The sequence below is a fragment of the Poecilia formosa genome, unplaced genomic scaffold (assembly GCF_000485575.1).
Source record: "Poecilia formosa unplaced genomic scaffold, Poecilia_formosa-5.1.2 Scaffold24, whole genome shotgun sequence".
Taxonomy (NCBI): domain Eukaryota; kingdom Metazoa; phylum Chordata; class Actinopteri; order Cyprinodontiformes; family Poeciliidae; genus Poecilia; species Poecilia formosa.
The window spans coordinates 256501-271858 of NW_006799963.1; positions in this window are offsets into that span (position 1 = coordinate 256501).

The following is a 15358-nucleotide window of genomic DNA, read 5'->3' on the forward strand; positions in this document are numbered from 1 at the left end:
TTTTGGTAGAAACTTTGGTAGCAACTTTAATTTCTGACTGAAAAAAAAAAAGATTCAATCCTGTTGTGTTGTGAAGCTTTTTACTTTAAAGTTACAGTGAAATTCTCATCATGTCCTTTTCTTAGTTTTGTGATATGAAGATAACGGCACTGAGGAGTGTTTTTTTTTTCCAACTTTTAAAATAGTAGTGAACTGTATTTTTGGCAGTTAGTGCATTAATAGAAATATTTGTTTGTTCCACCAATAATAGAAAAAAGAAAAACAATAATGCCAAAACCGATTTCCCCACATTCTCCCCCATGATGCTCTCGGTCCAATTGTTCACCATGGAACAAACTGCTTCACCTTTAACAAACTTTTAGTAGGTTCACAAAACGAGTCTCCTGGCCACTGATGTGGGTTGAGGGGTATTAATTTAGAGAAACAAGCACAGGCTAAATAAAGGCTGTCTGGTTGCTGTCCTAACAGGAAATGCTATGCAGGAGACCAGTGAGGGAGGTGGGAGGTGAGGGGGGTGAGGGTGGGGGGCAGTCTGGGGAAAGGCTATCTGTTCTTAAAGAGGGTGAGGGGTGAAGGAATGGCGAGAGGAAACAATTATGACCTCATTTAATAGCCACCCCCCCACCCCCTAAACCACCACAACCGCCACCTTCTTCTCTCGGCTCCCAGCCGGAGAACGGAAAGGAATGCCCCGTTTCCAAACCACAAGTCACCTCTGAACATGCGAGCATTTGGCCTAAGTGCTTCCTGTTGCAATAAAAATGTATGTCAAGTATGTGAACCGAGGTTCCTCTCTGCGTAAAGCCTGTGGTGCGAGCGAGCGCGCGTGTGCGCATGCGTTCACACCGCAGCACTCTGGTTTGGAATCGTCCAAAGGAGAAATTAGTAAGTTATAAACTCCACTGCCAAAGCTCCAACCCAGCTGTGTGATTAAAACCAAGCTCGGCTGTGCGGAGAGCATTTTTTGTGAGCGTGTGTGTGTGTGTGTGTGTGTTTTTTTTTTTTTGGTGAGAGAGACTGGCATTGTGAGACGGTTTAGGGTTACTGCGCGATACAAAGCCCATTCCGTTCTGGTGTCGCACTCACGATAAGAGTTTGGGAAGTCGTCACATGGAGATCGCCACAGGCACAAATGTGCAAAAGGGGGCTCCAAGTGCTAATTTTATTCATTTACCTCCCTCTCTGGATAATTGTTTCTGTCAACCAGCGACGGCTTGATAAAGGATTTCACGCTGCTGAAAACAGTTACACGGCTACTTTGGAAGGTGATCGCCAGAGATGATTATATTTATCACCTGCTTTAATATCCATACAGTGGTGTAAATTGATTCATTCTCTGAGGATTGCTGCCACAGAAGGCAAGACGTAAAGAGGTCTGCATCTGACATTTGACATGCAAAACACAAAAAAAATAAAAAATAAAAATCAACACTTAATAGCACACACTTACAGTAAGGACTCTATCATTTGTAGGCCTGTCATAATGAAACATTTTGCTGGACTGTAAGTTATCCCAGAAGATAAACTGTAATAATGTTGTTTTGAGGCAATTTTAAAGTAACATGATGGAAATGGCATAATAATCTAAGACATTTCTGTCAAACATTTAACACTGGCGGATATTTTAAATATCCAAAATAAATCAAAAAAACAACTGGAACAACACATAAAATGGATACTGGAATCTGTAAACAAAATTGTCCCTCAAAATAAAGAGCCTATCGTTGGCACCAACTTCTTGCCATCCAGTTTCTGGTGGAACACGAGAACAAGAAACAATCGATGCAAGCGAAAATGATCAAACTTGCTTTAACTTAATAGGCGATTAAGTGATATTGACTAGTGTGGCGGGCTTAATCGTATGTTGCCATGCTGTTACTTTTTGAACGATGAAAAACATTTCACCGTTACCTTTTGCTCCCTTAAAAATAATACAAGTTAGAAATAACGGTGTGTTTGTTCCTAGGCCTGTGTTTTTGATCCCAAAGTTCAAAAGCATGCTGTCCTGCCTCCACTGAGAAAAGATTGTTGTTTTTTTTGTCTCTTTGTGGAACATCCTTTCTTCCCGCTCATCAAAGGAAGAAGAACATATCAAAGCATGGTTGCATCCCCCCCCCCCCACACCGCTTTATTGCCATTGTAATAATACTGCATATTAGTCTATACCTTAAACTTGCAGCTATTAAATGTGTTTTTATTGGAGAATAGAGTGTATTCTAAGCCCTCTTCACTTCTCAGGCCCCTCTGTTCCCCACAAAGTCCTGCAGAGGAGCTGGTGGCGACTGTCGAAGGCAAGAAGGAGGTGAGCTGGAGCGCTGGACAGCCATGCCCCTCTCTGAATGGAATGAATGGTATGGGGCAGGAGTGAGCATTCATGCATGCTATTCTACATCCCTAAACCCTTGTCTCGTTCACTGCACAGCCTTGAAGTTTTCGTTGTTTTTTTGTTTTGTTTTTTTAGCGTGCAACAGCAAAGGGGGAATCGAGCAATAAAAAAAGCTGAGAAGAGAGTAACATTTCAGAGAGAAGATAAAATGGAAAAAAAAAAAAAGAAAGAAAACAGAGAGTACAAGGCAGACTGCAGAATGGAAAGAATTAAGATTTAGAGGCAGGATTCTAGTCGCTGGGCCACTGGAGATGAAGAGCAGCGCAGCGTAAAATAGGAGAGAGCAGCAGCTGAACCAGAAAGAACCCAGGCTGCTCATTACAAAGGCCTGGCCCTGACTTCTCCCCTTTGACTAACTGTAACGCACACTCACGGACACACGCGTCCGAGGGGACGCGGTGCACAAGGAAAACGAAAAATAAAGAGGAACTCGCACACTTCTTCCTGCAAGGTATGTTTGCATACCTTGCAGGAAGAACGTTGCTTGTTATTTATTTTTTTGCCATTCTTCTGTAGAAGAATAGTAAAAAAAAAAAAAAAAAGTGGGAAGAGGAAGTATCATGTCTTATTTGGTTATGCTTCTTTTGTATCGTGACAGACGATGCAACTTTGATCATTTATACTTGAGTGTTTTCCTTTTATTTGAGCGGCTTCCTGACAATGAATGGGCTAGGAGGGTATTATTTAAGAGCAGGAAGAAGTGAAAAGACCTTGACAGGATAATCGTGGATTATATCAGACAGAATGAACCCAGAACATCGATTCCCTACAGCAGAATTTTATGCCTTCGCAACATGTACTTCAATGTTTTAGTCTTCATTATTAGAGTATTATTAGAGCACCATCCGTCAAAGACTGTTGACATACCACGCAGACAATGACTTCATTAGTGGTACCAAATGAAGTGACTAACAATGTGTCACTTCACCGCAATTTACAACTTCGGATTTTTATTCTGTAAACACACGCAAGATGGGAATTAGCACCGGTTTTACTCCCATATGGGAGAAGTCAATATTAAAAAGAAAAATATAGAGATGTAACCAGAAAGGCAAGGACAATATGCTCCTCAGATTTTCTTTCACAAGTTCTCAAAAGACTTTTTTTTCTTTTCTTTTTTTTGTTACCCAGTTCAAACAGAAGAAGCTGGAAGCTGGTGCGGCGCTAGTCCCTGATAATCCCCCCCACCTCTCGGCTCGCCGAGACATATTCTGTGAAATACTGCCATCTCTTGGAATAAAAAATAAGGACCCTCAGCGGCTCAGACCGTCAGACTCAAACTCTGCTGAACACTGAAGACGTGATGAATTTATGGGCTGATGTCATGAGTTGTGCATGAAAAGGTTGTTTTTTTTTTGTTTTTTTTTAAATTCCTGACTAAATAAATTGGCAGGCAGGAACTTCATACAAATAAAGATCTGTGCTTGATCAGAAGCAGATTAAAATGGAACAAAATGTCACAAAATTATGGCTGGATACCTAAACCTAATTTTAGGGAGGCACCAATCAGTTTTACAGTTTTCAATTTGTCTTCCACGACTGATGATCAAGCAGTTCAAATAATCTGAAAAAAAAAAATATATATATATATATATATGATTGTTTTCCCTTATTTACTAAAGGCACCAACACTTTTTGAGATTGAGAAACATCTGATAAAGTGCATGTGTTGTGATAAATCCCTGGGTATTATCTTGAAATTGTGTCTGATTTAGTTGGATTTAAAATGATTTTCCTGTCTGTACTACAGTTTCCATAGAAATAAATCAGAATCAGCCTTTCGGATCAATCAGGAAAAGGCTGATCGGTGCTTCTCTACACATGCTCATACACAACAAATCAGTTTGTTTTGCATGGTGTTATTTTAGGCAACCATCTCCTCCAATTTGCCAGAAAGTCTTCACTCAACATTTGATCTCGCTTACAAAACGGATTTGAGTAGAAACCAAGATTACGTTTTTTTATGTCTGAGGAAGGAAATGACTTTTTCCTCGGAGGCTGCCTCAAATCCAACCTCGTGCGGAAAGACATTGAAAATGCCAGACGAGTAGAATAAAGTGAAAAGCCCATTTCACTCCAGCAGCAACGCAAACGACCTGCTTACAGTAGACTCATCCGTACAGTTGCTGAACACAGAAACACAAACCGCGGCAGCCAGTCGGGATGTGGAGGTGCGGTTCAGCACGTCGGAGGACTTATTCAGCAGGTTTCTGAGTGGCTTCTGTGGAGAGATGAAAAAGCCGTGAATTTTGTCTTGCGCGTCGGGGCTGAGACGCGCCGATAAAAGGGGGACATCTTTAGAGAGGAGAGCGAGAGCGAGAGAGAGAGAGAGAGAGAGAGAACTCCTCTCGCTGCTTCACAGCAAAGCCGGGGCTGTAATTCAATACTCCCCAGTCAGTGCTTTGCAGCTTTTTCTGTTGTGTTTCACAGAATGTATTTCCAGCATGGAACAGGTTGTTCATCACAAGGTCTGTTGATCTTAAACACACACACTGAGCCGGGAACTTTGAAGTGTGAAAATAAACATTTTCACCTAACCACTAATCTCTCTCGCTCTCTCTCTCTCTCTCCCTCTCTCTTTCTCTCTCTCTCTGTCTCTCTCTCTCTGGCCTCAGCCATTTTAACTTGAGCTTCATTTACAACTTTCATTTCAATTTGTCCTGCTACTCCCTTTGTTATTGCAGCGGAACCGGCGTCGAGGCCTCTGGTTAGTGAAAATGTCAGATTCTTTGATTTGATTTTATAGGATTTCAGCGGGGACCCAGGGGCCCGTGTGGCACCGGCCCCCTTTTCGTTGTGAGCGGACCGACTACTGTTTGCATTTAAACATCCATTTGAGCAGGATTTCCCAAGAGGATTCATTTGTTGCACAGAGGGGTCAATTACCTCTCAACGCCCCATTCAGAATTTTAAAAAAAAAACCTGCAATTAAACAGATTGTTCCTGTTTAGCTTAGAAGTAGGATGAAGGTGCCTGGCTGAGGTCAGTGTTTCAATTAGGTACTATTTAAGAGCAATAACAAACAGTTTATTTGCCAAATGGCTTTTGCAAACTTAATGATGGGCAAGGTTTTTTTTTTTTTTTTCACTCTCGGCTGCTTTGTGTCACAAATCTCCCTCTATTGAGGTTTCTATGACTCTTATTTCCCCCCCTCTCAACCTGTCCCTGATGCTTTATCCACCTCCTGCGCAGTATCTTTGCCGCACGCTAAGTAAATACGTGCTCTTTATGCCTCTCGTTGCCTTTCAATATTTGGCAGCGTGGCAGCGGGGGATCAAAATGTGTGTGCCTGCTAAATGTCAGTGGGTAAAGAGGGGTTGAGTTTAGAGAGGCACTCACCATGAAGCACCTGCTGTAAAGCGAGCAGCGGGAGAGGAAGTCTCATCTCGGTTTGATCCCAAATGGAAAAGGCTATGAGCGCCATGTCGACATCAGCGGCAGCCCCTCGTACCCTCCACCCTCCCTTACTCAAGTTGCGCTTCAGCTTAGCCCCGTTCAACAGATGACTGTGGAATACCTTACATAGCTTGGCGGGAACGCTGTCACAGGTTCTGACGGAAAACTTTGTATCTCCATGGTTTTTCAAGTTTGAGTCGATCTTGGTGCTTTAAATTTGATTTTTTCACTTACCACTTTTAGTGTTTGTTTTTGTTGGATTTTTTTTTTTTTTATCCAACAGTTTGAGTCCACTTTAATTGTAATTAAAAGACTGATGGTTAAAATAAGCATCGACACGATCCTTCTGCCAGTGGCAGAGTTGCTAAATCTAGCAGCAGGAGGACGAGGGATTAGGAGGCAAAACAGACTTCAGAACGTAATGGCAGGATAAACGAAAGCATTCAACAACTCTATGGACACACCGAGGTGTAAAATGGTCTTAAAAGATGCGGCGAAAATGTCTTGGTCGCTTTAATTTATCATGAATTATGCGTGGAGGTTAAAGTGTGTGTGCAGGGAAGATTCAGAGAACGGATACCAAACAGCACAATAAGATGTGAGTTTAGTAGTAAAGATAAATGAAGTGAAAAATGTGTAATAGTGACATTTTTCAAACAGTTTTAACGTCTTTTATTGAGGGTTAGCTTTGTGAGAGCTGTTAGTTTAAACTGTACATCCTTTTGTCTGCAGCATTGTACTGTGAAACGTCATAACTTGAGTCAAAGTCTTCTAACACACTGCCAACATGCCGAATGTTTTAAACACATAGAATCTCAAGATAGACTTTCAAAGACAAAAAGTGAAAATGAAGCAAATGAAAAGAGACGTTTTAAAAATATAATCTGAAATAATGACGTTTTTCATTTTTGCGACAGAAAAACCCTTCAGCCGTCACTGGTGTTCTTAATAAAGCATTTACCACAGCGGGTTGTAGATTTGTTGTTGTTTATAACATTGAATAAGAGTTGGATCTGAAGCAATCTGTCTGAGCTTGATGATTCATTGGAGGAACTTCTGGCCTTAAGGTACTGAAAGGAAAAAGACAGGAAGCCCCGAGGAGCCTCTGCAGGCCATCTTCCCTTACCCCTTTACCTCATTCCCCCCCTTTTCGCTTCTTGGCCTTTGTCTTTGCTTGGCGACAACGTGTGTGTGCGTGTGTGTGCATTTGAGGTTGCATCTGCATCCTGTCGTTGCTGCCTGTCCCCGGCTGCGCCGTCGGAGGCAGCTGATGCTATCTCATGGCAGCGTTGTGGCAGCCCCTGCTGCGAATAATCAAAGGCAGCTGTTTGGAAAATACCAGAGATGCCTAATAGGAAGCACTGATGGCCTGGATTCACTCTTTACCCAACAAGCCTGCATCATATCAATTATAATTATCAGCATGAAGACTTTATTCCTCCTTTTGTCTGCAGTGTTGTACTGGAATTTTGAACGACAAGACAGACTTTACAAGAAGGCACTATGTTTTTTTTTTTCTTTGTTTCTCGAAAGTGACTCTCTTTCTTCTCTTTTGTCTGAATTATTTTTAGCATGATTACGGCTAATCGTTTCTGCAGTATGACTTATATCTTTAAGTGTTTGTGGGGTAAAAATGAAGAGGAAAAGAGCTATTATTTCTGTTATTTGGAATGTGCAACTAGGCAGCTTTCGGGGGTTTGATTGTGTTTTGTTTGAGCAAGTTAGTTAATGAACGCCAATCGCTGGATGCTGGTACTTCTCGACTCATATCTGATGATCTGGGGGTCCCAGCAGATCTTGGCCAAACACGGGCCGAGGCAGAAACAAATCTGTCTGTCAGTAAGGGGTTAGGAGTCCTAATTAGGGGTCCTGACTCTCTGTCCTCAGCTCCAAGTCAAGCATCAGCTCCCCCTGATTGGTACAAATCTCGTTTTTCTAAGCCCGAAAAGTTCGCAGGGAGGGTCAGCAGCTCGCCCTGGTGGTGATTTGCTTATACCTTTAAAAGGACATTGATTATGTAATTAGGCAGAGGGCCAGAGGGAGGGGTTAGGCTGCAGAGTTCCTTTGATGAGTGGTGGGAACGACTGTGCAGCCAAAGTGTCATATTGGAACAGGATATTCAGAGTCTTTGCTGCAAAAAGACAAAATCTTAAGTATTTTTGGTCTAGTTCCTGGTGCAAATATCGTAGTGCACTTAAAATAAGACAAAATTAACTCATAGCCCACCTTTCAGCAAGATGCAGGAGATTGCTTTCAGTAAATAATTCCTTATTATTGGAATAAAAAAACAAAACAAAAAAAAAACAAGAGTTCCGCTGGAAAATTATTTCACAACAGGAAATAATTTCCCATGTTACAAATGAAATAACATATTAGATCTAGTCCACTTTTCTTCAGTATGAAGGGATTATTTACTTAAAACCAGCTTCTATGTCTTACAGAAAAGTTACTTGCATGTTAGTACACTTCACATAAGACAAAACTAAGATAGAAACTAGCAAAAAATACTAGATAAGATTGTGTTTTTGCACTGTTTGCAATTTAGAGATTCTTGCTTAAAGAAACTGAATATGAGGGATGCAAGACCCTAAAAAAAGAATACACTCAATTATTCACCGTTGACGTCTTGATTTAAATGTTTTTTTTGTTTTTGTTTTGTTTTTTCTGTAAAAATGCAAAATAACTTGTTTAATTAGCGTACAAGTTCTTTTTCTTGAAACAAGAGGAATTTTTAGGGCTCGGTTAATTCGAGCACTTTTCCTCACAGCCCATTGCTCCATTGACTCGGACTAACAACATTATGTTTACAAGCAGCGCACTACAGACGGCTCACTTTTGCACAACATCATGAAGTTCATTGTGTTAAAGATCAACCCAGTGATAAAGTGGAACTGTATTCAGGTGTGAGTGAAGTCAGGAAACAAACATCTGAGGGTTTAATTTCACGCTGAATTTCAAAGCATCGTGGGATTCGCGTTAGAGCAACTTGAACCATATCATGCCCCTTCTTTGCCCATGTTTTAAAGGTGAAAGGGTGAAATAAACGGCCACAGCTTCTTGCAAATTAGGCCCGCCATTTTTGGATCCACTTAGAAACGCTAAGTTGCTGTTTTAGAAAACGCCAGCTGCTTGCCTCCCCCGACCCCCGCTGCCCCTCTCCCACTGCTGTCCGTTTGTCTGTGCAAGTTATGGATGGTCTGGACCACGAACACTTGCAGAGAGCAGAGGCCACATGCACAAAATCAAAATAAACTGCAGGGGAAGGAAGTGGTTAACATTAACAAGGATCCAATAAGAAGATTAAATGTAAAACGCAGGACCTGGTAATGGATGGCTTTCTAACTGCGTGTGTGTGTGAAAGTATATGCTCGGGGTCCGTGTAGGTGAATGTGACTGTAACTGTGTGTGTGTGTGTGTGTGTGTGTGTGTTATAAATATGTGCTCTGTGTGGACATAATTGCTCCCAGACCTGGAGCATAACTCTGCAGCTTGATTAGCAAATGTCTTCACTGTAAATAGCTGCCACTAATCATGTAACACTGAGGCTATTAGCATAAATTGGAAGAATACGATTGAGCAAATGAAGAAAAGAAAGAAAGAAAGAAAAAAAAACAGGTTTATCTGAGAAACGTGGTGACAGTGATGTGCCTGTGGTTTTAAAATAATTCACAAATGGCTGCACATCTCTTTATCCTTATCAAGTGTAACCTGGAAATGGTGAGGTTATCAGAATGGCCTACTGCTGCTATGTTCTTGTTGTCATTATTGGCTTAACATGATGGAAGGGGAAGATTAGAGTAAATCTTGATGGTTCATTTCCTTATCCACCCGCCAAGCTCAGCATCTGAAGACAAGACTGTGACTCCAGCCGCTGTCCTGTATTGCAGCAGAGCCGAACATTTGGTTTGTGTCACAAAAAGCAAAGGCAAATACAAAAATGAAGCAAGCTGAACCTAAGCCAAACTTGATCTTGAGTGATGATACTGTAAAAGTTATTTTTATTTGAACTGTGCTAGAAGTGTACTTATTAAAAGAAAAGTAAAGCTTAAGAAATAAGTAAATGTTGATGTTCTGACTGGAGAAAATATGGCCTTGAGATGACTAAATAGTCTCGTTTTGTCAATATTTACCTTAACATCAAACATTAGGGCATTAGGCAAGGCAAGTTGATTTATGTGGCACATTTCAGCAACAGGCTATTCAAAATGATTTTACGTTACAAAAACAAAAAGACAAGCAACAAATGTAAAGATCAAAGTCATCAAAAGTCATCCTCATATGATGACGGTGATCATCATATGAGGATGACTAGTATCAGTTCCAGTTAAGTTACTGTTAATCACAGGTAACTCTAAACAAATGGGATGTTGGCCTTGATTTGAAGAAACTCAGGATTCCACGTTTTCCAGTTTTTTTATTTGCTCCCCGCCTCCTGTTTTGTTTTTTCACAGATTCTTTCATAGAGCATATCTGAAATATTTAAAGAAAAATAGAACTTCGGAAACTGAAATGCTTTGGCTTGACACACTGCTGGACAGCGTTTGTGAAGCAGCCAATCCAGGAGCACCAATCATTTTGCTTGTTGCCGATTGGTTGTACCCGTAAGGGCGGAGATAAGGAATGCCATGTTAGCTTTTGCGTTGGGGCTAATATGGTTTCCACTGCGTGTTCATACAAACTAAGGCGTCTGAATGATTAAAATTAGCAAGTTTCAACATTTTTAGAGAGGGTCCAATTATTGGCTAACTCCAGCAAATACCAGCGGTCTATTGTATCTAAAAAAAATACAAAACATTTGATTGCAACAACTTGTGAAAATTATTTTATTCCTTTAATTTTTAAGATATTACAACAAAAATGATTTAACATTGATTAAATGATTTTCTAAAGTCTTGCTCTGAATACATTAAAATGTATAGATGTTTAGTTTTCTAGAGATTTATTCTTTTTTATATTTAAATTTGTAACATTTTCTTGTATTTTTTTCCTCCCCCCTCTTTCGCCCGGGGTTTTATCGGAGTTCATCAGTTTATCTTTAAAACAACATCTCCCCTAACTGAACACCAAAAGCTTTAATGCTTCTGTTGTAGCAGATTACAAATAAATTGAATGTGTTGCCCAGTGTAAACAAAATGCTTTTCACTTCTCATAAACAGCCACATAGCATGCTATTGCATTGCCTTTAACATGCTGCCATTCTCAGTGTTGTGTTGGGGTGACAGAAGCCCAAGGCAAAGTTAGAAAGCACTAAATATATGCTGTTATGGTTAATAGATTGAACAAAATCCAAGACGCTCAGAGATTATCTTTTGAGCGGCTGTCAAAAAGAACAAAGGATGCCATCGCCGTTCTTGGATACTCTAAACCCGAACACCTTGGCGTGGAGAGAAAAAAAAACAAAAAAAAACAGAGATATAGGGAATCAGGGAAAATGAAGTTAAAAATAAATATAGGATAAAGATCACCTAAGGGTGAGGCGGGTGGATTTAAGCAAGTGTTAATTCCACCAACCATACGCTGCCTCTTTACTGCACCACCTATATAATAGGATAGTCGGCGTCTGCGGCGTGGTACGTTGCGTGTGATGGTACGGGTAGTAGTCGGGAACGTGAATGGTTTTTCAATAACTGTATCTACGCGCAGTAATCCAGCACTCTGAGAAGTTGCAAACAGAAGTGTGAATCTGATTATTGTTCCTGTTTGGCAGCGTAAACTCAGTAAAAGCTGATACAATTCGAACAGAGAAAATCTCCATTTTGAGAGGTGAATAGTGTTGTGTGGGTGAAGTGTGGAGGTTAGGAAGAACTTTCATAGGGTGAAGATTTAAAAAAAAAATTGAGCACTGGAGATAGTGTGGTCACTTTAAGGCCAACATAAGATTCTGTAGTTATATGGAAGGACAGTGGAGGTTTGTTTGTGTAACAGCATCATTGTGTTTGCCAGTCTAAACTGATATTGCAGTCCTTAAATTTTATTTTCAGCACAAGGATAAATATATATATATATTCTCTAATGAAAAGCGTTGCGACTTCAGGTCTCCTTGTATGTTTTATGCGGAATAGACAGTGGCCATCTACTCATTCAAAAAGAGAAACAAGAGGTGGCATATTCATTAATAAAGCTGCCCCAAACAACGGCTTGTCAGGATGCGAGTGGCCATGCTTAACATGTTTAACCTTTAGCTCAGAATTGGCTATCTTTGCGCTAAACTCAGCAACACAATGTCAGCCCTGTCGTAATGAAGACAGGGAAATCAATCGATTGACGAATGAAAGATTAGTCTATGGACAGAAAGCTAATTAGAGCCGTTAAGCCAGAATCAAGTGTGAACGCTGATGGATGGATTGAGATTCTATGCTCGGGATATACTTCATTTGACACCTCAAGGAGAATAACTGAAAGGATTGCACTATTGACGTGTCAGATGTCGCATTGTGTTGTAAAAGCCTACGGTGAAGAGAAAGTTGTTCTTTGTGAACAACAGATCTTCTTAAAATCTTAGAAATGTTCATTTCAATAGACAAACTTAATGGCCAAGTCAAAAAATACATTCAAACTCCATATTTTTAGTTTCAAACTCAAAAGTTTGAGTGTAGGTACTATGCACAACCTGTGGAAGAGACATTGATGTCTTTTCATTTGATTTAGAGATCCAATAAAAAATGTGCAGTTTTTTCACAAACTCACAATGATGTGACATCTTGAAGGGAACATTATGGATAACTTCACAGAACCTGACTAGGGAACAAAAAAAAAGTCAAGTTACCCCTTTAATGTTCAATGTTGCATCAGTACACTGAATGACTGACTTGATGCCTGCCTTTGAAGGTTTTATGAAGCATTTAATGGCTGAGCTGCATTTCAGAATAAGTAACTGATTCATCAGAATCATGACTGTATCCTGTACTTTGCCTATTCATCGATCATTAAAAGCATTGTTTAGGCAAAACAATGTTGTGAGTAATGATACTGATGAAGCCTCATCTGCTCACAGTTGTCTGGGAAAATTGAAATACAACGCTTTACAGAGCAGATGTCTCATAAGGGCAGACTTAAGTGATTAGAATAATTGTCTTTGTGCAGATCATCTCAAACGGCAGCCACGACTGGCTGTGTGTTTCCGACAGAAAAAAAAAGAAGGTATGTGGTGGATTCCTCAGCTAATTTCCCATAATCCACTATGATAAGGCCCCATGGTCCTCGTCTACCTATGCTGCATAGCAATGTGATGCACATTAGTCAATTAATAGTGTGTTAAATGACAGAGGTTCCAGTCAATTGAGTTTCTCATGGGGAAAGGGCTTGCCATTGTCCTACAATGTAAGACACAGAGAGATGAAGACAAAGACAGATGAAAGATAAAAATAGATTTCCTTTCTTTTTTTTTTAAATAATGAAATAGTATTCTGGTTTGTGGTAACTCCTGTACACTTACCCTTAGTTTCACCTCTACCCAACCTTAATATTACCAATCCAGTCCTTGTACGTTGGTGATATTCAGTAACTTAGCAGCTGTGAAGAGATATAGATACAACATTTAAATAAATATCCCCCCATCCCCCATCCTCTATATGCCCTGGCCGCCTCAGTCAAAGGAGGCTGAGTTCACATATCAAACTGAGATCTTTAGAGTCACGCATTCCCACCGGAGAAAGAGGGAAAGGCTCCCCCTATTATGAGAGCCTCAGACGAGGTCTTGGTTCCTGACAAGGGTATTAAAATGAAATAAATCAGCCATTAAGAAGCGAGCGCTAGCAATTGAAACCCTATTAATGCGGCAGGCGGAGAGAAGTAGCCCCGGTGTGATGTGACAATGGAGCACCACAGTGCCCCTTTAATTGCATTTCGGTCTGCTTTTTATTCCAAAGGCTGGGTGCAGAGGACAGGTGTACGTGGGAAACGAGTGTTTAAGGGCATTCGCTTGCACTTTAACGCGCATCTGGACACCCAAATGAACATGCTGATTTTTCTTTTTTTATTTTATTTTATTTTCCCAGAGAATTCCGAATGTTTCAAACATCGATGATTCTCGATGTGCTACTTCTAAATCATAACCTGAAACAAGCGCTTCAACAAGAGGGGTCACTCTTTCACCCGTCAGCGCCATTGTCCGTGTGTCGTCACCAGCCAGGCCCCATCAATGTTGCATTGGTCCCGTTCTCATTACCTTCGCCGTTGGAGCAGACACTGGGTGATGGATCACGGCCTCGACTGGACCTCATTTGGGTGATGAATCGCCGGTATTCCGCTGTGAAGTGTGGAGGTGATTATATGCGGACACAAAGACAAACACAAACATTCACTCAAAGCGGAAGACATCAGATAAGTTCTCTGCATGCGGTTCCTACTTTATTTTACCAAAGATGTGGAGTATTTATTCTGAGGGATGAAAGGAGAGAGCAGAATGCCATATATTTCTTTTCTTTTAAAGGGATCCACAAACAGTTTTAAGTGTAGTTTTGAGTAAAACAAAAACTTACTTTTTTGTAGAATTCCTACTCCTTTTTAATATATTTTTTATCTATTTAATAGGAAAAGAGAGGAAGTGACATAAAATGCATTTTACATTTCAAGATAGTGTCCAACATTTCTGATGATACAGATGTAATACAAATTAATCAAAGTAGATTCTAAAAGTTGTGTATATTTACTTCAAATTAAAAGCACATAATAAACTTCCTAATATTTTTCCACCCTTTCCAATACTCGGTTTTCTAGAGTTTTCTGATAGTTTTACGACACTAGAATAAAACACTCCAGTTGTTTGGTTTTATTTACTGAAGTTAGTTTGCAATTAACATTTGAGGTAAATGACTCTGTCACAGTTTCTCAGACATCCTGGCTTAATTACATCAGCTGAAGTTTATAATACCTCTAGTAACATGAATTGGATTGTTCAAAATTAAAAGTGGGTCAAATAAAAACTGGTTTTGATTACCGATGTTGATGCTGTTTGCATCTCAACTGAACCTACGCCAAGAACTTTGGGTCTGGTCTAAAATCTAGAAATGAATTATCTAGATTCTTAAAAACAGATGCATTGAATTGTCTACAAAGTTCCAGGTTTTGAATGAAATCAAGGCACATCAACAAGCATGGCGCTGGTTTATCCATTTATACACGAGAATATTGAAAACGTTTCTAAGTTTTGATGTATTTAATGAGTAGAAAAAGTATGGAGACTTTTTTAGTGACCTGCTGACCACCAATTAGAACCAATTAGGGCGAAATTGGTCGATTTCAGTGTCTCGCTGATAATCTGGTGCATCTCTAGCTGAAAAGAAATTAAAATAAAATGGACCACACAGGTTGCTTCCCTCGTTTTTTTAAGGACAAAGCTCTGTAGCGACGAAACCTGCATGACATGGCAAGCCGTACAGATTACAACATGGCTACGTCTGATCATAGTGAAAAGCAGCAAGATTTTGAACACTTCAATGGTCTATGGAAGACTGCGACCAACGGAGGGAAAAATGTGTGTCAGTAATAAGCAGTGAACACATAAAACGGGACAAAAAAACTTTCCGTCTTGCGTTTTTTAACAAACAGACCGAATGAATTTTAAAATTTAAGAAA